The sequence below is a fragment of the Leptinotarsa decemlineata genome, unplaced genomic scaffold, assembly GCF_025532065.1.
Source record: "Leptinotarsa decemlineata unplaced genomic scaffold, Ldec_3_MD MMD2_tig00000010_RagTag_RagTag, whole genome shotgun sequence".
Lineage (NCBI taxonomy): Eukaryota > Metazoa > Arthropoda > Insecta > Coleoptera > Chrysomelidae > Leptinotarsa > Leptinotarsa decemlineata.
Window position 1 is genome coordinate 4,081,762 of NW_027412538.1, and position 24,078 is coordinate 4,105,839.

The following is a 24,078-nucleotide window of genomic DNA, read 5'->3' on the forward strand; positions in this document are numbered from 1 at the left end:
ATCGTTTTACGTGCGTTTACTATCGTTTTTCGTGCGTTTTCAACCGTTTTCCGTGCGTTCATTCGTTACCGTTTCATCGTTATTGTCGTAACGGTTTTTCGTGTTTCAATATGACAGTCATTTATCACTTAACGCGTTTCGCTAACCAAGTTGGCATCATCAGCAAATGACTAACGTACATGCTTTGTCATATGAAGATTCATTTTGCGAATTTTCAGACTCTTGAACGGAACCTTGTGGAACACCCAACCTAACTTCTGTTGTTACAGAGTGGTGTCGGTCAGCCAATCAGAATGGAGAAATCAAATATCGCTCGATTGATTGTGCTAGATGAAATTGAACTGGAGAATGAGGGTCGAATAATAATAATAATAGTGATAAAACATTAAAAGCTTGAAAGTGACGTAGTCAGCGTGATAGGTGGTGGCGTGTGTGATAATGAATGAGTTATTACAAAGAATAATAGCGCAACTGTCAGAAGGGCACTGAGTTGTATATTTACTAATAATGATCGGATCGTCGCATACGGCATGTCAAATGAAAGGATAAGAAATGGAGAATTCGTCGACAGAGAAAAAACAAATATGGCGTAATGAATATAATATCCAACGCCTAATGTGAAATAACATAGGAAGAATTGCAAATTCAACAAAAATCACTGAAAAAACTTGTAATTAAAAATTGTTGGGTTATGAACAACTATAAGTTTATTCCAATTGCAGAAGCTTGATGCAAAACACAGAATTTATTGACAAAGAAAATGAAAAAAATCATTGGATACTGAAACATATGATATATTTGGATTCCTTAGGGTGAGAAGATTTCGAATCCATAAAAAAACGACCACTTCCGGTGTCCACTTCCGGTCCTCCGATTTCGATGACTTCAACATCAATGGATTCGTTTAGATGTCATGAAACATAATTAATCATTTGTCGAAGCCAAAAGGGCCTTATAACCTATTTTCATTATACTAGCAGCAACAGACCGATGTGGGTACTCATTTCAAATGATGTCATTTGTAGATTATGAAAAGTATAATATCGAGCATAGAAAGAATTGCACATTTGAAGAAAATCATTGAACATATTTGAAATTAAAAGTTGTTGGGTTATGAACAACTACGAGTGTAATGTAATTGTAAAAGTTTGATTCAAAACACATAATTTGTTGACAAAAAAAATGAAATAATCATCGTATACTGAAACATATGGTATTTTTGGATTCCTTAGGGTGAGAAGGTTTCGAATCCGTCAAAAACAGGTCACTTCCGGTTTTACTTCCGGTCGTCCGATTCCGATGATTTTGACATCAATGGATTCGTTTAGATGTCAAAAAACATGGTTAATCATTTTACGAAGCCAAAAGGACCTCATAACCTATTTTCGCTATACTAGTCGCAACAGGTCGGTGTGGGTACTCATTTCAAATGATTTAATGTGTAGACTATGGAAAATATAATATCGAGCGCCTAATGTGAAACAGCATAGGAAGAATTGCAAAGAGAATCATTGAAAAAACTTCGGATCGTTACGTACATCATGTCAAATGAAAGAGGAAAAATTGAAGAATTCATCAACAACGAAAAAACAAATATGGTGCAACATGTCAGAAGGGCACTAACCCACATCTTCATTAATGATAACTGAATCTCAACGTGCAGCAAATCAAATGAAAGGGAAACGAATGCAGAATTCATCAACAGAGAAAAAAAAACCGAGACGATGCCAAGAGGGCACAAAGTTGTATCTTCACTAATAATAGTCGCATCATCACATGTAGTACTTCAAATAAAATGGGGAAAAAAAGCAGAATTCATGTGTTTGTTGCGCTATTCAAATCCAAGGTGACATGGATCAATGTCAACGCTGAATATTCATATAACAAAGACTCTTTGATTTTCTTTTGTTTCATTTCAGAATATGTCATCACTAATTTTTATATTCAAACCCAAAGTGACATTGATCACTGTCAATGTCGAATCTACATCCGGAGATATGCAGTTCTCAAAGCGACGAAACAAAGGCTCTTTGTTTCATTTTAAAATATGTCATCACTTATTTTACTATAAATACGTCATGCATGGCGAAATGAGTTAGTTGCATCCGTTGAAAGTGATACCAGTGACAAGTGCACCGATTCTATTTGAAAGTAAGTGTTTTAGGTTTGACTCTTTCCTCAGATGAATTTATTCAAATGTAATTTAATTGAAAATTGGTGAGAATTGTTGGATCATTTGGTTTCCAAATTTTTTTTCGATATATATATGTTGGATGATTTCAGTCAAATGTTTTACATGTCGTGGTTTGTTTGAGATAGTATTCGCATATATTGTGAATCAAAACATAAAGCTTTCATTTTTTATTTTTCACAGATGGATTTACAAAAGTTGAATGCAAGTTCGATCGTGAAGAGAAAGCCAAGTATCAAAGTAGCAGATTTGCCTGTGGAGATGCCGCAGAGGATATTCACTGGCAAAATCGTGAAAGGAAAATTTGGTGAGGCGGTCTTGTTAGATTTGGGAGATATAGTATCATTTCTGCCCCACCGAGTGACGGAGGCGTATCGTCCTCACTTAGAAGAATTTTCATTAGGAAAATACACTATTGTGTTCAAAGGGTTAATGGACATTGGGAAACCGAATCTTGTCGTTTCATTTGAAATTGTACAAAATTAAGGTTAGTACTGTTTCCAATTTTATAGGCAAAGAGTTTTTGGGTGTATACAATATTTTTCATTCGAGTCAAAAATTCTCACTCACAGATATGATCCGCATAAAGTAGTATTTCCTTACAATATTTTTCCTTCACTTAGTACGTGCAGAATATATGTTTTAAATTCTTTATTTTGGATGACACTTGATTTTTTATTTTCATTATAATTGTAGCAATTAGGTACTTCATGAAAGACATTACCCTCTCTGTTGCCAAAAAAATTTTTTTAGTGTATGTTTTTATTGAAAAATCGAATTTATTTCAGTGTATTTTTTTATTGAAAAATCGAATTTATTTCAGGATAATACATCAACGTGTGCAGTATCAGTCAGAGTCATCTCAACAACAACATTCAAAACCGTCATAGCAACCTTTCCAGAACGAGATTCAAATCTCAGCAGTTTCCATTTTTTTCAGTCTATAGTTGCACATTATGAGGCTAGAATTTGTCGATATTCAGTGATTTGTTGAACAAACTGCGTCTATTCAATATATAGATACACAACCGTAATGAATTTGGAAGACTTTGAAGATTCATCGTGGTGTGTTCCAAAATTCAAGAAAAACACGCCGTTCTGTATGGGTCATTTCAAAGGAAATTTGTTCAGCTGCAGTCTCAATAACGTTGATATTTTATATAAATGGCTTTATAATATACTACCAAAATAAATAAAATACATATCACACACATCTTTTTTGAAAATGAAAACTTATCTTATACAGGGAAAGTTGTCAAAAATATGCAATAACAAAACATTATATACCAGATTTTATAGAGATGAAGAAACATCATATTGAAAGATACTAAGTTGACAAAAACAGGATATTTTAGAAATAAAGGAAATAAGTTTATCTGTCATTTTATATTCTGATTCGTTGGGTCGATATAACAAAAAATGGCATTTTATATCTTGAATTTTATTCAGGACATTATTATAGATGATTGACATTTGTCATTGAATTTCAAGTGTGATATTTGGAAATTCATTTCGTATTGTAGTTTTTTCGAAATTCCCATTCAAAATAGCATCCTTTGATATAGATACCACCGGACGAGTCTATTATGTGTAGATAACCTGAGTTTCAATTGTTCGGAGTTCTGAGTTCTTGTACATATAAACATAACAAAGTAACGATACAGACAAATATGAAAAATCGTCATAAAATAATTCAAATCCATTCAAGTGAATACATGAATTGAAAGATATTTTAACCTCAACTTCGATATTCTGAAACAAAAACACACAGTATTCACAATTCCATCTTTCGTTATTCCAAGTTCATAGTCATCAAAATTGATACGATTATAATATATATATAGGAATATAAAACTATCTTCAAATACAGTTGCATGAATGCACATCAAGCATTTTGTCGTAGTACGGTGACCGGGGCAAAGTTACAACTTCAGCATAATATGAATGTTTATAAATATTAGGGAAGGTCAAGATCATCAACAGGTATTAAGAAATTCATTCGGTGTCCAAAGCTTTCGGAATACAATGCAAATAATTTTCTTTATGACTATTCGTTCGATATTAAATATTATTACCTCAAAATATATCGAAATCATAACACGTTTGCGATTCATTTTTTCAGTTACATTTGAAAAGTGAGTTTCAGTTTGCAGAAATAATAGCCCACACATGTTGGAAATTTTGCCATAGTGTGGTGAAAATCGTATTGAAAATTCTACGAAATATAAGCGCATACATACAGAGTGAATCAATATTTGAAATATGTCGTTTGGAACCCCCCATAACCCTTCTCTATCGAATTTTGGCAGAAATAATGCTGAGTCGTATTGTAGAGTTAACGTTCGAAATTGGGGAAAGTGAAGTATTCAACAGTTTTGCGTGCGACGGTTTTGCGTGCGTTTTCGAACAGTTTACGTGCATTTATTCGTTATCGTTTCGTTGTTATTGTCGTTTTTTTTTCCTATTTCAATATGACAGTCATTTAACACTTAACGCGTTTCGCTTACCAAGTAAGCATCATCAGGAGATGAATAAAGTCCACGCTTTATCGTATGAAGGTTCGTTTTGCGAATTTTCAGACTCCTGAACCGAACCATGAGGAACAATCAGTCTAACTTCTGGTACAGAGTGGTGTCGTAAGCCAATCAGACTGGAGAAATCAAATATCAGTAGAATGATTGTTTTAGATGAAATTGAACTGAAGAATGTGGGTCGAATAATAATAATAGTGATAAAACATTAAAACTCAACTTGTATTACAGAGTGGTGTCGGTCAGCCAATCAGAATGGAGGAATCAAATATCGGTCTAATAATTGTGTTAGATGATATTGAACTGGGGAATGTGGGTCGAAAAATAATAATAATGATGATAAAATATTAAAACTTCGAAAGTGACGTAGTCAGCGTAGGAGGTGGTGGCGTGGTAGAAAATGTGTGAGGATTTGTGGAAATGAATGAGTTATTAGAAGAAAAAAAATGGAGCAACTGTCAGAAGGGCACTAAGTTGTATATTCGCTGATAATAATCAAATCTTCGCTTACAGCACGTCAAATGAAAGGACAAAAAATCCAGAATTCATTGACGAGAGAATACAAAGATGGCGCAACATGTCAGAAAGACATTAAGTCACAATTTCACTCATGATATTTGGATCTTAACGTGCAGCACATCAAATGAAAGAGAAACGAATGCAAAATGTTATCGACAAAGAAAAAACAAAGATGACGCAACATGTCAGGAAGGAACGAAGCCACATCTCCGTTAATGACAATTGAATCTCAACGTGCAGTACATTGACTGAAAAAGAAAAAAATTCAGAATTCATCGACAGAGAAAAAAAAACAAAGACAACGTAACATATCAGAAGGGCAATGAGCCGTATTTTCGTTTATAATGATTTGTTCTCAACGTACAGCACATCAAATGAAATGGAAACGAATGCAGAATTCATCGACGGAGAAAAAACAAAGATGGCGCAACATGTCAGAAGTGCACTAACCTGCTTCTTTGTTAATAAAAGTCGCATCGTCACGTGCAGCATATCAAAGAAAAAAACAAAAGAGGCAACCAAAAGGGTACTGAACCATATTTTCGTTAATAATAGTCGGATCGTCGCATTTGACATGATACATTCACTCAAAACTGAAATGTTCAGAAGATACCAAAGGAGATCTTACGGTGACTATAAGTTCTGGTATGCTTTGTTAGGTATCGAATGATGCGTGCAATTTCTTTAATTCCAGCGACGTGATTATTCCAAGATATATTGGTGTCCATTTGAACCTCAATAAACTTATTGAAGCAGAAGGTGGAACCCCAAAAAAATATCAGATATAGTACAACAAGTCAGTGAAGAGCGGCTTTTTTCTGCAGAAAAATGTTTGAATTTCTTCAAATTTTCCAAATATCTGTAACAGAAAGACAAAACTCAGCTACGGAACGCTTCTATCTACTAAAGGTAAGTATGTGTCGGTAGTGTGTAACGAAGGTTTCCATTAAATTCACTGGTTGCGCCCTCTGGAGGATGTTTGTTGCGATACACCATAGATGACAATATTTATTATCATTTCGAATCCGTTGAATACAAGGGGTTTGGAAATAGAAAAAAACAACGTTTCAACGTTTTGTAGACGTGTTTGATGCTCTATGACCAACTCCCGTTATCCATATTTCCATTATTATTCCGATTGTATGACCACCAAACATTCAATTTTATTGGATTGAAAGGAGCTGATAGGTTAGGTGGAGTACCAAGGGGGCCGATAGGTTAGGTGGAGTACCAAGGGGGCCGAGGGGCGGAGTTACACGCTTAAATCACTACGATACTCGTTCCATCCAGCGGCCCCCTTGGTACTCCACCTAACCTATCGGCCCCCTTGGTACTCCACCTAACCTATCAGCTCCTTTCAATCCCAATAAAATTGAATGTTTGGTGGTCATACAATCGGAATAATAATGGAAATATGGATAACGGGAGTTGGTCATAGAGCATCAAACACGTCTACAAAACGTTGAAACGTTGTTTTTTTCTATTTCCAAACCCCTTGTATTCAACGGATTCGAAATGATAATAAATATTGTCATCTATGGTGTATCGCAACAAACATCCTCCAGAGGGCGCAACCAGTGAATTTAATGGAAACCTTCGTTACACACTACCGACACATACTTACCTTTAGTAGATAGAAGCGTTCCGTAGCTGAGTTTTGTCTTTCTGTTACAGATATTTGGAAAATTTGAAGAAATTCAAACATTTTTCTGCAGAAAAAAGCCGCTCTTCACTGACTTGTTGTACTATATCTGATATTTTTTTGGGGTTCCACCTTCTGCTTCAATAAGTTTATTGAGGTTCAAATGGACACCAATATATCTTGGAATAATCACGTCGCTGGAATTAAAGAAATTGCACGCATCATTCGATACCTAACAAAGCATACCAGAACTTATAGTCACCGTAAGATCTCCTTTGGTATCTTCTGAACATTTCAGTTTTGAGTGAATGTATCATGTCAAATGCGACGATCCGACTATTATTAACGAAAATATGGTTCAGTACCCTTTTGGTTGCCTCTTTTGTTTTTTTCTTTGATATGCTGCACGTGACGATGCGACTTTTATTAACAAAGAAGCAGGTTAGTGCACTTCTGACATGTTGCGCCATCTTTGTTTTTTCTCCGTCGATGAATTCTGCATTCGTTTCCATTTCATTTGATGTGCTGTACGTTGAGAACAAATCATTATAAACGAAAATACGGCTCATTGCCCTTCTGATATGTTACGTTGTCTTTGTTTTTTTTTCTCTGTCGATGAATTCTGAATTTTTTTTCTTTTTCAGTCAATGTACTGCACGTTGAGATTCAATTGTCATTAACGGAGATGTGGCTTCGTTCCTTCCTGACATGTTGCGTCATCTTTGTTTTTTCTTTGTCGATAACATTTTGCATTCGTTTCTCTTTCATTTGATGTGCTGCACGTTAAGATCCAAATATCATGAGTGAAATTGTGACTTAATGTCTTTCTGACATGTTGCGCCATCTTTGTATTCTCTCGTCAATGAATTCTGGATTTTTTGTCCTTTCATTTGACGTGCTGTAAGCGAAGATTTGATTATTATCAGCGAATATACAACTTAGTGCCCTTCTGACAGTTGCTCCATTTTTTTTCTTCTAATAACTCATTCATTTCCACAAATCCTCACACATTTTCTACCACGCCACCACCTCCTACGCTGACTACGTCACTTTCGAAGTTTTAATATTTTATCATCATTATTATTATTTTTCGACCCACATTCCCCAGTTCAATATCATCTAACACAATTATTAGACCGATATTTGATTCCTCCATTCTGATTGGCTGACCGACACCACTCTGTAATACAAGTTGAGTTTTAATGTTTTATCACTATTATTATTATTCGACCCACATTCTTCAGTTCAATTTCATCTAAAACAATCATTCTACTGATATTTGATTTCTCCAGTCTGATTGGCTTACGACACCACTCTGTACCAGAAGTTAGACTGATTGTTCCTCATGGTTCGGTTCAGGAGTCTGAAAATTCGCAAAACGAACCTTCATACGATAAAGCGTGGACTTTATTCATCTCCTGATGATGCTTACTTGGTAAGCGAAACGCGTTAAGTGTTAAATGACTGTCATATTGAAATAGGAAAAAAAAACGACAATAACAACGAAACGATAACGAATAAATGCACGTAAACTGTTCGAAAACGCACGCAAAACCGTCGCACGCAAAACTGTTGAATACTTCACTTTCCCCAATTTCGAACGTTAACTCTACAATACGACTCAGCATTATTTCTGCCAAAATTCGATAGAGAAGGGTTATGGGGGGTTCCAAACGACATATTTCAAATATTGATTCACTCTGTATGTATGCGCTTATATTTCGTAGAATTTTCAATACGATTTTCACCACACTATGGCAAAATTTCCAACATGTGTGGGCTATTATTTCTGCAAACTGAAACTCACTTTTCAAATGTAACTGAAAAAATGAATCGCAAACGTGTTATGATTTCGATATATTTTGAGGTAATAATATTTAATATCGAACGAATAGTCATAAAGAAAATTATTTGCATTGTATTCCGAAAGCTTTGGACACCGAATGAATTTCTTAATACCTGTTGATGATCTTGACCTTCCCTAATATTTATAAACATTCATATTATGCTGAAGTTGTAACTTTGCCCCGGTCACCGTACTACGACAAAATGCTTGATGTGCATTCATGCAACTGTATTTGAAGATAGTTTTATATTCCTATATATATATTATAATCGTATCAATTTTGATGACTATGAACTTGGAATAACGAAAGATGGAATTGTGAATACTGTGTGTTTTTGTTTCAGAATATCGAAGTTGAGGTTAAAATATCTTTCAATTCATGTATTCACTTGAATGGATTTGAATTATTTTATGACGATTTTTCATATTTGTCTGTATCGTTACTTTGTTATGTTTATATGTACAAGAACTCAGAACTCCGAACAATTGAAACTCAGGTTATCTACACATAATAGACTCGTCCGGTGGTATCTATATCAAAGGATGCTATTTTGAATGGGAATTTCGAAAAAACTACAATACGAAATGAATTTCCAAATATCACACTTGAAATTCAATGACAAATGTCAATCATCTATAATAATGTCCTGAATAAAATTCAAGATATAAAATGCCATTTTTTGTTATATCGACCCAACGAATCAGAATATAAAATGACAGATAAACTTATTTCCTTTATTTCTAAAATATCCTGTTTTTGTCAACTTAGTATCTTTCAATATGATGTTTCTTCATCTCTATAAAATCTGGTATATAATGTTTTGTTATTGCATATTTTTGACAACTTTCCCTGTATAAGATAAGTTTTCATTTTCAAAAAAAGATGTGTGTGATATGTATTTTATTTATTTTGGTAGTATATTATAAAGCCATTTATATAAAATATCAACGTTATTGAGACTGCAGCTGAACAAATTTCCTTTGAAATGACCCATACAGAACGGCGTGTTTTTCTTGAATTTTGGAACACACCACGATGAATCTTCAAAGTCTTCCAAATTCATTACGGTTGTGTATCTATATATTGAATAGACGCAGTTTGTTCAACAAATCACTGAATATCGACAAATTCTAGCCTCATAATGTGCAACTATAGACTGAAAAAAATGGAAACTGCTGAGATTTGAATCTCGTTCTGGAAAGGTTGCTATGACGGTTTTGAATGTTGTTGTTGAGATGACTCTGACTGATACTGCACACGTTGATGTATTATCCTGAAATAAATTCGATTTTTCAATAAAAAAATACACTGAAATAAATTCGATTTTTCAATAAAAACATACACTAAAAAAATTTTTTTGGCAACAGAGAGGGTAATGTCTTTCATGAAGTACCTAATTGCTACAATTATAATGAAAATAAAAAATCAAGTGTCATCCAAAATAAAGAATTTAAAACATATATTCTGCACGTACTAAGTGAAGGAAAAATATTGTAAGGAAATACTACTTTATGCGGATCATATCTGTGAGTGAGAATTTTTGACTCGAATGAAAAATATTGTATACACCCAAAAACTCTTTGCCTATAAAATTGGAAACAGTACTAACCTTAATTTTGTACAATTTCAAATGAAACGACAAGATTCGGTTTCCCAATGTCCATTAACCCTTTGAACACAATAGTGTATTTTCCTAATGAAAATTCTTCTAAGTGAGGACGATACGCCTCCGTCACTCGGTGGGGCAGAAATGATACTATATCTCCCAAATCTAACAAGACCGCCTCACCAAATTTTCCTTTCACGATTTTGCCAGTGAATATCCTCTGCGGCATCTCCACAGGCAAATCTGCTACTTTGATACTTGGCTTTCTCTTCACGATCGAACTTGCATTCAACTTTTGTAAATCCATCTGTGAAAAATAAAAAATGAAAGCTTTATGTTTTGATTCACAATATATGCGAATACTATCTCAAACAAACCACGACATGTAAAACATTTGACTGAAATCATCCAACATATATATATCGAAAAAAAATTTGGAAACCAAATGATCCAACAATTCTCACCAATTTTCAATTAAATTACATTTGAATAAATTCATCTGAGGAAAGAGTCAAACCTAAAACACTTACTTTCAAATAGAATCGGTGCACTTGTCACTGGTATCACTTTCAACGGATGCAACTAACTCATTTCGCCATGCATGACGTATTTATAGTAAAATAAGTGATGACATATTTTAAAATGAAACAAAGAGCCTTTGTTTCGTCGCTTTGAGAACTGCATATCTCCGGATGTAGATTCGACATTGACAGTGATCAATGTCACTTTGGGTTTGAATATAAAAATTAGTGATGACATATTCTGAAATGAAACAAAAGAAAATCAAAGAGTCTTTGTTATATGAATATTCAGCGTTGACATTGATCCATGTCACCTTGGATTTGAATAGCGCAACAAACACATGAATTCTGCTTTTTTTCCCCATTTTATTTGAAGTACTACATGTGATGATGCGACTATTATTAGTGAAGATACAACTTTGTGCCCTCTTGGCATCGTCTCGGTTTTTTTTTCTCTGTTGATGAATTCTGCATTCGTTTCCCTTTCATTTGATTTGCTGCACGTTGAGATTCAGTTATCATTAATGAAGATGTGGGTTAGTGCCCTTCTGACATGTTGCACCATATTTGTTTTTTCGTTGTTGATGAATTCTTCAATTTTTCCTCTTTCATTTGACATGATGTACGTAACGATCCGAAGTTTTTTCAATGATTCTCTTTGCAATTCTTCCTATGCTGTTTCACATTAGGCGCTCGATATTATATTTTCCATAGTCTACACATTAAATCATTTGAAATGAGTACCCACACCGACCTGTTGCGACTAGTATAGCGAAAATAGGTTATGAGGTCCTTTTGGCTTCGTAAAATGATTAACCATGTTTTTTGACATCTAAACGAATCCATTGATGTCAAAATCATCGGAATCGGACGACCGGAAGTAAAACCGGAAGTGACCTGTTTTTGACGGATTCGAAACCTTCTCACCCTAAGGAATCCAAAAATACCATATGTTTCAGTATACGATGATTATTTCATTTTTTTTGTCAACAAATTATGTGTTTTGAATCAAACTTTTACAATTACATTACACTCGTAGTTGTTCATAACCCAACAACTTTTAATTTCAAATATGTTCAATGATTTTCTTCAAATGTGCAATTCTTTCTATGCTCGATATTATACTTTTCATAATCTACAAATGACATCATTTGAAATGAGTACCCACATCGGTCTGTTGCTGCTAGTATAATGAAAATAGGTTATAAGGCCCTTTTGGCTTCGACAAATGATTAATTATGTTTCATGACATCTAAACGAATCCATTGATGTTGAAGTCATCGAAATCGGAGGACCGGAAGTGGACACCGGAAGTGGTCGTTTTTTTATGGATTCGAAATCTTCTCACCCTAAGGAATCCAAATATATCATATGTTTCAGTATCCAATGATTTTTTTCATTTTCTTTGTCAATAAATTCTGTGTTTTGCATCAAGCTTCTGCAATTGGAATAAACTTATAGTTGTTCATAACCCAACAATTTTTAATTACAAGTTTTTTCAGTGATTTTTGTTGAATTTGCAATTCTTCCTATGTTATTTCACATTAGGCGTTGGATATTATATTCATTACGCCATATTTGTTTTTTCTCTGTCGACGAATTCTCCATTTCTTATCCTTTCATTTGACATGCCGTATGCGACGATCCGATCATTATTAGTAAATATACAACTCAGTGCCCTTCTGACAGTTGCGCTATTATTCTTTGTAATAACTCATTCATTATCACACACGCCACCACCTATCACGCTGACTACGTCACTTTCAAGCTTTTAATGTTTTATCACTATTATTATTATTATTCGACCCTCATTCTCCAGTTCAATTTCATCTAGCACAATCAATCGAGCGATATTTGATTTCTCCATTCTGATTGGCTGACCGACACCACTCTGTAACAACAGAAGTTAGGTTGGGTGTTCCACAAGGTTCCGTTCAAGAGTCTGAAAATTCGCAAAATGAATCTTCATATGACAAAGCATGTACGTTAGTCATTTGCTGATGATGCCAACTTGGTTAGCGAAACGCGTTAAGTGATAAATGACTGTCATATTGAAACACGAAAAACCGTTACGACAATAACGATGAAACGGTAACGAATGAACGCACGGAAAACGGTTGAAAACGCACGAAAAACGATAGTAAACGCACGTAAAACGATCGTAAACGCACGAAAAACGATCGTAAACGCACGAAAAACGATCGAAAACGCACGGATAACCACGTATTTTGAAATGTCATTGTCGAATACTTCGCTCTCCCATTCGCGCCCTCACGTTGAGTCCACAACGCTCAACCTCTCGACACTTTTGGATCTCCTCTTTCTCCTGATGATGCTAACTTGGTTAACAAAGATACGAGACTTCCGACATGTTGGAACGCTAGACTTCTGTTGAATCGACATGTTTTTTTCTTAAATGATGTATTTTGAAACGCCCTGTATACACATTAATATCATATTTCAAATCGACATGTTTTTTTCCTTAAATGATATATTTTGACGCACCCTGTACACTTCGACGCCATGTTTGTTTTCAATGATGTATTTTGGGATACCTTGTAACATTGAGGGATCACACTTTGAAACGATACAGCCTCATTAATCTGTAATGTTTTTTCTTAAATCTGATTCATTATTATTAATATATCACTTTCGCGCTTCCAATTTTCGTCGAGTAGTTCACGATCAATTCCTAAACCGCAACGCCACATTGCCCCATAAACAATGATTTATTGTACAACTGGCAACGCCGAACCTGCCATGCTGGCATGTATTCACATTTGACAGATGCCGTCTTATGAGTCTAGTGTTTACAGTGTCCTTCTTCAACCAATAGATAGTTCAGCTAGTGACTTATAGATGACTCTGTGTGTTCTATAACTTTGGTGTTTCCATATACTTTTGTATCGATGAATCGAGCGCCTATTTTTGTGCGGTTACTGATAACAGAACATGAAACAATTCTGTACGATAAATTATTCAAATGAATCTCTCAATATACGCAAATCCACGTAAATTTGTGCATCGATTACGTCACACGCGCCTCTCGCTCTTACACACACATGCACATCTTCACATGAAATATTAATTATTTCCCAAATCTAAGTATATTTTCCTATCTTCAATATGATAATGACAATTACATTCTATGGAAATCAAAAATAAAAATGCTGTCAAGTATAATGAATGAGTCAATTTCGGTCCCGACAAAACTAACGCTGTAAATACCCAACATTCGCAGTTAACTTCAATATCTTACGATGGTGTAGAGGCTAAGGACAATGTCTACGGCGCGGACGACCCAGGTTCGAATCTCATTACTATAAACTTTTTTTAATTAAAATCACGTGACTGAAGGGGCCGAGGGAGCTGATAGGTTAGGTGGAGTACCAAGGGGGCCTGAGCGGTGATGTGGAGTACTAAGGGGGGCGAGGGGCGGAGTTCTACGCTTGAATCGCTACGATACTCGTTCCATCCTGCGTCGATGACGTCACACGTTTCCCCCTCACAGACACCGTCCTGCACCCTCATTGACATTTGACAGTTGCACAGACACCGATCCGTATTGACAGACATCATAAAACCGGCAACTGCGCATACTGCGTCGCATGACAACACCCATATGTCTAGTGTTTACAGTGTCCTTCTTCAACCAATAGATAGTTCAGCTAGTGACTCATAGGTGGCGCCAGTGTGGTGTACTCGCGACGATGCATCTGGGTCACGTGACAATTTGGAGCGCTCGGATTGGACTCTGCCGTACGCGTGACCTTGAAAGGAACCAAAAATTGCAGAATGAACCTTAGCCGTTTTCCCATGTTAATCTCCATAAGGAATGGGCCAGAACTCTTGCAGCCTATTTACTCTTGGATGTCTTCAAATATTGGCCAATTTCATCTGACATTCATTACGCAAAATCAGTCCAATATTTTAATACAAACAGGACAGCACGCTTATGTTCATAACGTCTGTTGTTCTGGCCGATGTAAGTCCTGAACCAGGTAAAACAAGAATCAAGGTCACTCTGCTGGTTACTCCATGAGCAGAAGGAGGAGCTTTTGGGTGGTCCATCTGTTGATTGGGTTGTTTGGGATGTTGGCTATGGGTTCGATGGATCTTTGGAGATTGGATTCGGAATAAATTGATGGATGTAGCGGTTACCATGTGGTAGGAAATCATAATGAAGAAAAGGGAATGTTCTTCACCACTTTCATTTGTAACTAACGTTACAAACTATCTTTTGTATAATTCAGTGTTCATATAAAAGTATTTGTTTCGAAAACATTTTATTCTTTCGTGTATTTCAATGTTTATATGAGAGTAGCTGTTCCAGGAGGGCTTTTTTCCAGTTCGTTTCTGAAAGTTGCTTCTTTGCATGATCTACACATCCATGTATAGAGTTACTTATTTTCAAATTGATCACTTCCTTCCTTTCTTTGGAAGATTCCCACATCTTTTTGTATCAAGATGGAGTAGTAGGAGGCCAAAACCTTTATTTCCCAAAAATTATTCACTCCTAAAAGCATAACCCCATCAATTCAAGACATTTTCAACTTCTAAATTGAAATACATTAATCTAGAAATTTGAAAATTTCCTCATAGAACGAAACTTCAGTGCCTACTTAACGTTACTTACAGATAAAAGTGGTAAAATATATAGAAAGTTACAATTATCTTTTCTTTATTATAGATTCGAAGTAGTCTTTTGAGCGAAGAGCGGATTCAAGTTCGTGTAGTTCCTTGAATCTATTGTGGCTGGTCTATCAGTCTGGTTGATCGGTGTTTGACCGTAAATCAGATCAAGTCTCATCCCTGTTCAAAAATCATCTTGAAACAGGTCACACAATAAACTACGAAAACCATTGCCATCGAAAAAACATACGACTACATACGGCATTATTCAGAACGATCACCTTCTTCACTACCACGCCTTACATCCCACAACATTGCACCTCACGCTTCGGCAAGTCAGATCCATGTTCTCACTATCAACTCCACCCTCGTTATCACCACCGGTTCGTCTCTCCAGTTGTCTAGGCAAATTAATACCAGATCAGAGTCTGTGGAACTTAAGATTAGGCAGATTGAGACCCTTGCGGAGACCAGCGACGAAAATTGGAGAGTAGGCATATTGAGACCCTGGCGTCAAGTCACAAAACCCTTACAATGTGTCATTACCTCAGAAGTAGGCAGATTGAGACCTTAGTGTAGTTATACCGTCTTAAAAATGGTTTCAAAGTCGAAGCCGAAACGTCGAACATCTGAAAACATCTGACACTCGGTTGAACCTGGAATTCAGATGTATAGCGGATGAGAAAACCAATATACCAAGAAATAAACTGAATCTGCTGAGTTTATGACATTTCTTTCCTGACGACATTTCATCATAATCAATAACAAAAACATTTGTGTAATTTTCGCATTTTTATCATTTTATTTCTGGTATTTCACAAATAAAGGACTATTATGGTCGAATGAACAAATCGTCCATCATATTAATTTATCCATGAATACATCCGCAAAATCGTCGAATATTTTTCAGGAAAACGTGATTAATATGCCAGTCAAATGTCCTTTAATGCATTGGCATATTCCATGATACACCAATTTCATTAATTCCGATCGGTTTTGCTATAACTATTTTATATGTTGATTGTTTTTCGAATACCCGCAATATTCCGGCTTCACTTGTCCAATAGGAGAGTAGAATTATCACATTCGCATAGAAACACCATTACCGATATTAATTGTGCATAACTAGTTTTCTCTGAAATTGTAAATCCCTTAATAAGCATATTAATCGATGGTTGCATGGTAAACACGCAGTAAATTATTTCATATTAGTAGAAATGATAGAGGAATCTGGAAAATTTGGTATTTGGGTTCAACAGATTGGAAAATATGAATGTTTCGGTTGAATTATTCAAATTACCGTTTATTGCATTCATTCTGAGATGAGAAAAAATTGGAAATTAAATCAACAGAAAACAATGCTGGAAACAAAAAAAACCTCACAAATACTATCTACCATTACCTTTTCCGAAGTTTGGGAAAGGAAGGTTTTGGCTTTCTACTTCTTCATCTCAATAGAAAAAATGAGGAAATCTTACGAATTTTATATTTTTATTATAATGTTATACGTATTTGGTACTGAAGAGTCGAAAACTCAAGTGTCTTACTGCGGAAGATCGGGTATCCACCGATGAGAACTGTTGCATATAAATGAAATTTTACTTCTTTTATTTATTATATTGTGTGAGAATCCTGTAAGTGATATCTGATTTCATTCCATTACGAATGTTTTGAATTCAAATGGAATAGAGAAAAGTGTTTTGTCATATAATTCAGCGTTCATATAGAATTATTTCTTTCGAAAGTATTCCTTTCATGTAATTCAATGTTTAAATGGAAATATCTGTTTCGATTGAGCTTTTACCTCTAATTTGTTTCTGAAAGTTAATATACCCTTTCAATCTGTCTGAGGTATTTTCCTGGGTTCATTGATCGTAACCTGCGGATATCAAATTGGTTGAATCAAATGACCCTATAGTGCAGGTAGCCAGATTTCATTACTGTTAATTTTCTATTTCTTCCATTAAAAATCATTTCAGTATTTCTGAATTTCTTTCAGCTTCCGATAGAGTTTTGAATAGTAGTTCTGAGTACACCTACATGGTACACTCCCTCTGGGGTTCTTAGATATCTTAGACCCGCCCTGATGTTTTAAAGCTTGAATATCGATTTTAAAACCTCAGTCATTGAACACAATTTTTTTTGTTTTGTTATAATAAAAATATGATTTCGTATGTTACGAAAATATCACCACTCAATTTGATTTTGAAGCAACATGAATTGCATTCACCGGATACCCTGTGAGTGCGAAGAATCCTATATTGGTGAAACTAAGAGGCCATGGAATGTTCGCATGGCCGAGCAAAAGAAACACACACAGCGAGGGGCAACCAGCAAATCAGGAATAGCAGACCATGTTTGGACCCATCAACACAACATCGAGTGGTCCCAAGCTGAGATCATACACAGAGAGGAACATTGGTTCAGGAGAAAATTCAAGGAAACCGCCTACATGCTGTCCAACAACGTATTCATCCAAGCCAGCGTAGAGATACCCAACATATGGAAACCCATCATCAAGCAAAAAATGGCCAACTCCCGCCAAACGGTCATCTCCCACTGAATCAGTGAAGCGGAAGAAATGGAAAGCGGGGATGAGTAAAAGTACTCGAACTACCCATAAATAGTCATCTCTCGGAGGAATCAGTCCAGTCATCACCCGAAGACGATTGTAGATACTAACGATCAAAACGTCGTGAACTAACGTGGCTTGGAATCTCTCAACTTTTTATTTTATTTTCATTTTTATTTCTTTATTTTTCGTTCAATCGTCCTATTTTTACTTGTATTTTATTTCACTAATTTCATTTCAGGTTATTTTTGTTTGATATAATTGTTACTTTCAGCTATTCATTTTTAATTCTTCTTCTTTAGTTGTCTCAGGGATTTCAGATCATTTTATATATCAATGGAAGTCCGAACTAGTGAAATTTATCATGAAACATTGTCAATCACCTTCAAACAGACGATAAAAGTCGAAATTACGACATAAAAGTCGCAATTTCCACGTTTAAGTCGAAATTATGCTGAATCAAATAAACAAATAATCTTTGGCCATTCTACGCTTCCGTAAGGGACATAACAGAAGACCATCCAAATAATGTGTCACTCGACCCCCCATGCCATTTAAAAAAATAGGGGGGAAAGCTGTTGACAGCAGGCGGATGTATATCAGATCAAATCCCCCTAGAAATGAAAATTGGCGTGTTTTATGAAATTGTCGATTACTTGCCCGTTTCTGACTTAAGTGGGGGCTCAAGTTTTTGTTGGACCGCCCTATATATTGTTCAATATATTTTTTTATCCCCATATGTGTGTGTCCCCGAGGAGATATCAAGCATGTGATCAAGCATGTAGATTCCCAGATACAGAAGTATACATGCTCAGTGTCCATAACCAAAGGAAAATCTACTAAAAAGAAATTCTTCAAACTATGCACATCATTTTTTCCACAATTCATATTGATAGTTGAAAAGTACTCAACAGAAAATTAATCGCATCAAAATATCGACAGAAATTCATTTTATTTCAATTTCGCACTTTCCATCACTGGTTGTGATAATGGAATTTTTGATGGAAATGTACAATGCCTCTTTCATTTGGAAATGATTTTGTTATTCAAATTGAACGCTGCCTCTGGAATCCCAACACGATTCCATTATTAGCAATTGATTTTACATTTGTTCAACAGCGAATGGTGGAAAAATTCAACAATCGGAGTAGTCAAAAATAGGTGAGGTCGCAATTCTGACGTTATTATTCACTCAAACAGATTCGGTAGATATGATTGGTTAGCATTTTATTTTTGTCAGTACTACCATTGATATGGTAGTGGAATGTTGGGTAATAATGCTAGAGAACGTGATATTTACAGATTAGAAAAAAATCAACATTGATTCGATAAGTATCGGCATTCTGACAATCAATCAATCAATGTATTTGCTTTTTATCAATACAGATTCAGCATCGTCAAGGTAGATAAATATAGAACAAAACATACACATTAAAAGGCAAAGCATTAAAACTTGCAGCTATTCACTTACGTTATAAGGGCAGAGATCAACCAGCAGGATTTATATACTTTTTTTTAATTTAATCATATGTAACTTCTTCATATATGGTGGTAGATGGTTGAAGAGCCTTATCGCCATAGTAAAAAAGTTTTTATGTGGCATAAGAAGATTCTGGCCATTTCTGGTCGAATGTGATCAACTTGAGGGGTTATTTTGTGTCTTGATATAGACAAGATATTGAAATATGTATATAGTCGTAACGGTTAATATAATATTTTTTTAAATAGAAGTCTACCGCTGTCAGTTCGTTTTGGCCTTCCCAGGATTCTGATAGCCGTTTTTGTAAAATGGATATCCTTTCCCAATCAGTTGCAAGTCCCCAAAAAACCAATCCGTAGTATGACAGCTTAGACTGAAATAACCCATGTAAACTGCTCTCGAAACGTAAGAGGAAAAAAATGCAATAATTCAACGAAGCAGATAAAGAGTGCTGGACATCTTAGTAGAGAGATCTTTGATGAGTTCTTTCCAATCAAGTTTTTGATCTAGCGTTACCCCCAAAAACCTAATGGATTTTTGACAGCCTTCAGTTCTTTTAGTGTGAACGTAATTGTTTCAGTTTTCTTGACATTCAAGCATAACTTGCTCGTCAGGTAGTTGCTTTGGATATTGATGTTCAGGGTGACTTTCACAAATATTATTATCATCGGCATACTGAATCGTGTTGGGGGTTCATATAGTTTGGAAGATCATTAACATATATCAGGAATAGTAGGAGTCCCAAGATCGACCCCTGAGGCACACCTGCTGTTACACTTACTGCTGCAGATCTCACACTACTTTGTTCTACAACCTGTTTTCGTTCGGATAGGTAAGAATCGATCAAATCGGCTATTTTCCCCCCAATTCCATAGTACGGAAGTTTATCGAGTAGAGTCGAGTGTGACACATAGTCGAATGCCTTCGAAAGGTCACAGAATACGGCTGAGAGTGTTTCCCTCCTCTCGAAGGCATCCACCGTGGCTCGCACCAGATCAGATGTGACATGCGATGTAGATAGATTTTTTCTGAATCCAATCTGGGACTTTTGAGAGCAAGTCGTTCGAGTCCATAAATTGTATTATCCCACTATTCATTGCAGCCTCAATGGGATGAAGTTGAGATTATTGAGATGGGACGGTAGTTTTCTATATCATTTTTGTCTCCTTTTCTGAATACAGGGGTCACTTTACTGGATTTAAGCTTCTCGAGATATACACCTGTCTCAGAGCATGTTCTACTAATTCTTTTTCCATGATTTCCAACATCTTGTTAGTCCCAATAATATAACGAACTTTTGTGGAGTCTACAGGCGTGAAGAAAATACTTTTATAGAATTGTATATAAGATGAAGTAAGTTTCGCTGGATCAACTGAAGTATTCTCAAGCTGTTTTGGAATATTGCTACTAATGTTTACAAAATAATCATTCAATTGATCAGATGAGAACCGGGTATCTTGTGGGGATTCTCTAGAGAGGGGCTGCTTGATAATCTGCCAAATAACGCTAGGTTTATTTACGGATTGGTCTATCTTGCTCTAGTAGTACTTTTTCATTTGGTTGATAATCTCATGTTTTATTTACCGTGCATGAAAAATCATAAATGGTACACTAGTTTGATCTAACGATTAGAATTTACTTCGGTTATGAATAATGAGCTAATGACGAGACATAGGATGATTAGAGTTTGGAGAAGTATATACATAGTTTCATCACATTTTCACTCTCTAAATTCATAGGGGACCGTCCAAAAAAATTGGTAGATTTTTCAAATTTCGCGGGCTACGTACATTGGATAATTTTTTTTTTATTTTTGATGTTGGTATACTCGTCTAGAGCATATGTTCACAGTCTCAGCTGTTCAGTATGTTTGGTTCATTGGTGAGAGGCATGAAAGTTAAAAGTGTTATGCATGTTCGGCAATTGTCTGCTGCCGAAAAAAATCATTCGGATAATTTGTCTCAAATTTTGACAAATATAGACATGAGTATTCCACCCGACAGAAATCCAATTATATTGTTCCTAAACATAGATTGAAAAACACAGAGCATGGGCCGCATTACGCATCAATTAAATTCTACAATCATTCACCCTTGATTATAAAATAAGATCGGACAAAATAAATTTTTGAAAAACGTGTTTTCGATCTGTGATATTTACTTATTTGTTCCTGTCATTTTCATATACTTTGTATTTACCTTTACCACGTGCTTTTATTAATATTAATAATAACTGACATTTGTATTGTTCATGTAATCATTTTTATGACTTGAGTTTTATCAATTGTTCAAATTGAAAGCTTCAATAAATCTATCTGTCTATCTATCTGCCCGCAAATAGATCAAGAAATATCAAGGAGGTCACGTACAGCGCCATCTGCCCGCGAATAGATGAATCAATAATGCCGATTATTCTGTCGATGCAGATCCCGAACTTGAGAGTTACAAGCAAACAATCATACATACAAACAAACATACAACATACAGGTGAAGCTAATATAAAGCGTGTAAAAAACCTGAATTCATGCGTCGATATGTAACAATGGATGAAACATGGCTCATTCATTCAACATCAGAATCAACACTATCGTCATCTGAGTGTACCCCACTTGCTGAATCGACTCCAAAACGTGCAAAGATGTAACGGTTGGCTATTTTGGGATGCGCATGGCATAATATTCATCGACTATCTTGAAAACGGAAAAAACCATCAACGGTGACTATTACATATTAAAAAAAATGACTCCATTGAAAAAGTAAATGCTATTCTATCAAGACTATGCACCGTGTCACAAATCAATGAAAATGATGGCAAAATTGCTTCCGCATCCACCGTATCCTTCAGATCTGTCCACCGGCACCTTTTTTCTATTCTCAGACCACAAGAGGATGATCACTGGAAACAAATTTACGCCAAAGAAGACGTTCACGTCGAAACTGAGACAAATTTTGAGGCTAAAGACAACTCGTACTTTAAAAATGGTATCCAAAAATTCTAAGCCCACTATAATCGTTGTATCCCTTTGGAAGGCAATGTTATTGCCCAATGTTGATGTAATCTATTTTTTCGAATTATTTTTTGCATTCAATTACATCTGCTAGATTCAAATATTAATGAATCTCCATACATATGCCTCATTTGCCTTCATTGAAAACTGCAAGGCTTATAAAATCCAACATTGTGTTTGACTTTTTCAAACTCACTGAAAATGCTGGAGAACTTTTGGATTAAAGAGATGAATGCGACCATTGATAACAGTTCATAATCCTCTTCCATCTTGGATGATCATGCTTAAATTAACAATTCCAATTTCTGATTAGACTACCGCAGCTTTCCACTTACCTCTAATTTTTTACTCAGACAAGGAATAATAATAGAAATGCTGTTTCTTGATTACTTATGAAATCCAGGTGATACAGGATTTATTATCACTGAAGAGATAACAGATATCTCAAGTTCAAAATATAGCAAGGACCTCAGTACGGATAATTCTGAGAATTTGTTTAGCCACTGAAATGAGTGGTGATATTAATTGTGTATTGTTCAATTACGGAACTAAAATTTATTATTATCCACAAGCAGTAGAACTGTAACACTATTTTCGACATACGTTCGACTGACTAGGTTGGCGTCTTCAGGAGTAGAAGTAGTGGTTGATAGAATAGTCTTCAAGAAGAGTATCGCTGTTTGAATGTTCCAGAAAAGAGCTTGTTTTGAATTCTATGCCACAGGTTCCAGTTTATCCTTTCATTGAAGAAGATTACATTTTCAGAAGAAATAGCATAAATTTAGTTTTCTTTAATAAAAGCTCATGATAAATGTTAGATTAGTTTTTTTTTTTAAACAAAAGTAGTAGCGATTCACATTGGATTTGAATCGCTGGAGATTTGGAAAAACGTTCTCAGGAAGTTCACTCCACATGAACGCAATTCTCCAAATGAAAGCGTTCCTTGACAGTGATGTTTGAGGTGTACTGAGTTGCATCTCAAAACGATGAGCAGCCATAGTCCATCGCGTATTTCTGATATGTACCACTCTTGGTGGAATCAAATCTATCAAGTCACTTGAATGCTTCCCGTGGAAGTATCAATAGAAGAGAGACAAATCTCCAACAATTCCTCGATGTTTCAGGCTATCAAGGTTGCAAGTGACGTTCCTATCTCCAAACTCCTGCTGCCGATGAAGATGTGAAACGTTGGTGGTGAAAGTATTCGAGAGATATCCATCGACAGCCACTTGCAGAGAATGTTCTTCCAGGAATCTGAAGAGACATATACCAAAATGACCCGACTAGCCATAGCATCAAAGTTTGCCCAACAAACCTTCATACCACACACGGTGAAAGGTCTGAGAAATATCAAACGCACAGCTCTTGACTCTCCATGTTTCTAGATTGCGTTATCCCAAATATGGGTGACATACAATAGAAAGTCGCCTGTTGATGTTTGTTTCTACAAGCCAAATTTATGATCGCTCAAGATGTTGAAGTCTTCCAAATAGTTTAGGATGTGGTGGTTTACGACTTCCTCTATGATTT

General features: G+C 35.6%; 1 protein-coding gene and 2 long non-coding RNA genes across 4 annotated transcripts in view; 1 reads left to right on the top strand and 2 right to left on the bottom strand.

The window, feature by feature from the left end:
* side-IV (sidestep IV) overlaps positions 1-24,078 on the bottom strand; it is a 794,218-nt gene that overhangs the window by 570,839 nt on the left and 199,301 nt on the right. The gene's annotated exons all lie outside the window — the stretch shown is intronic.
* Positions 1,054-3,402, top strand: LOC141480799 (uncharacterized). The gene is made up of 2 exons (XR_012464569.1): positions 1,054-2,678; positions 3,015-3,402. It is a non-coding gene; the product is annotated as an uncharacterized lncRNA (long non-coding RNA).
* Positions 9,616-11,964, bottom strand: LOC141480800 (uncharacterized). Its single transcript, XR_012464570.1, has 2 exons — positions 10,340-11,964; positions 9,616-10,003 (listed from the first exon to the last, which is right to left on the bottom strand). It is a non-coding gene; the product is annotated as an uncharacterized lncRNA (long non-coding RNA).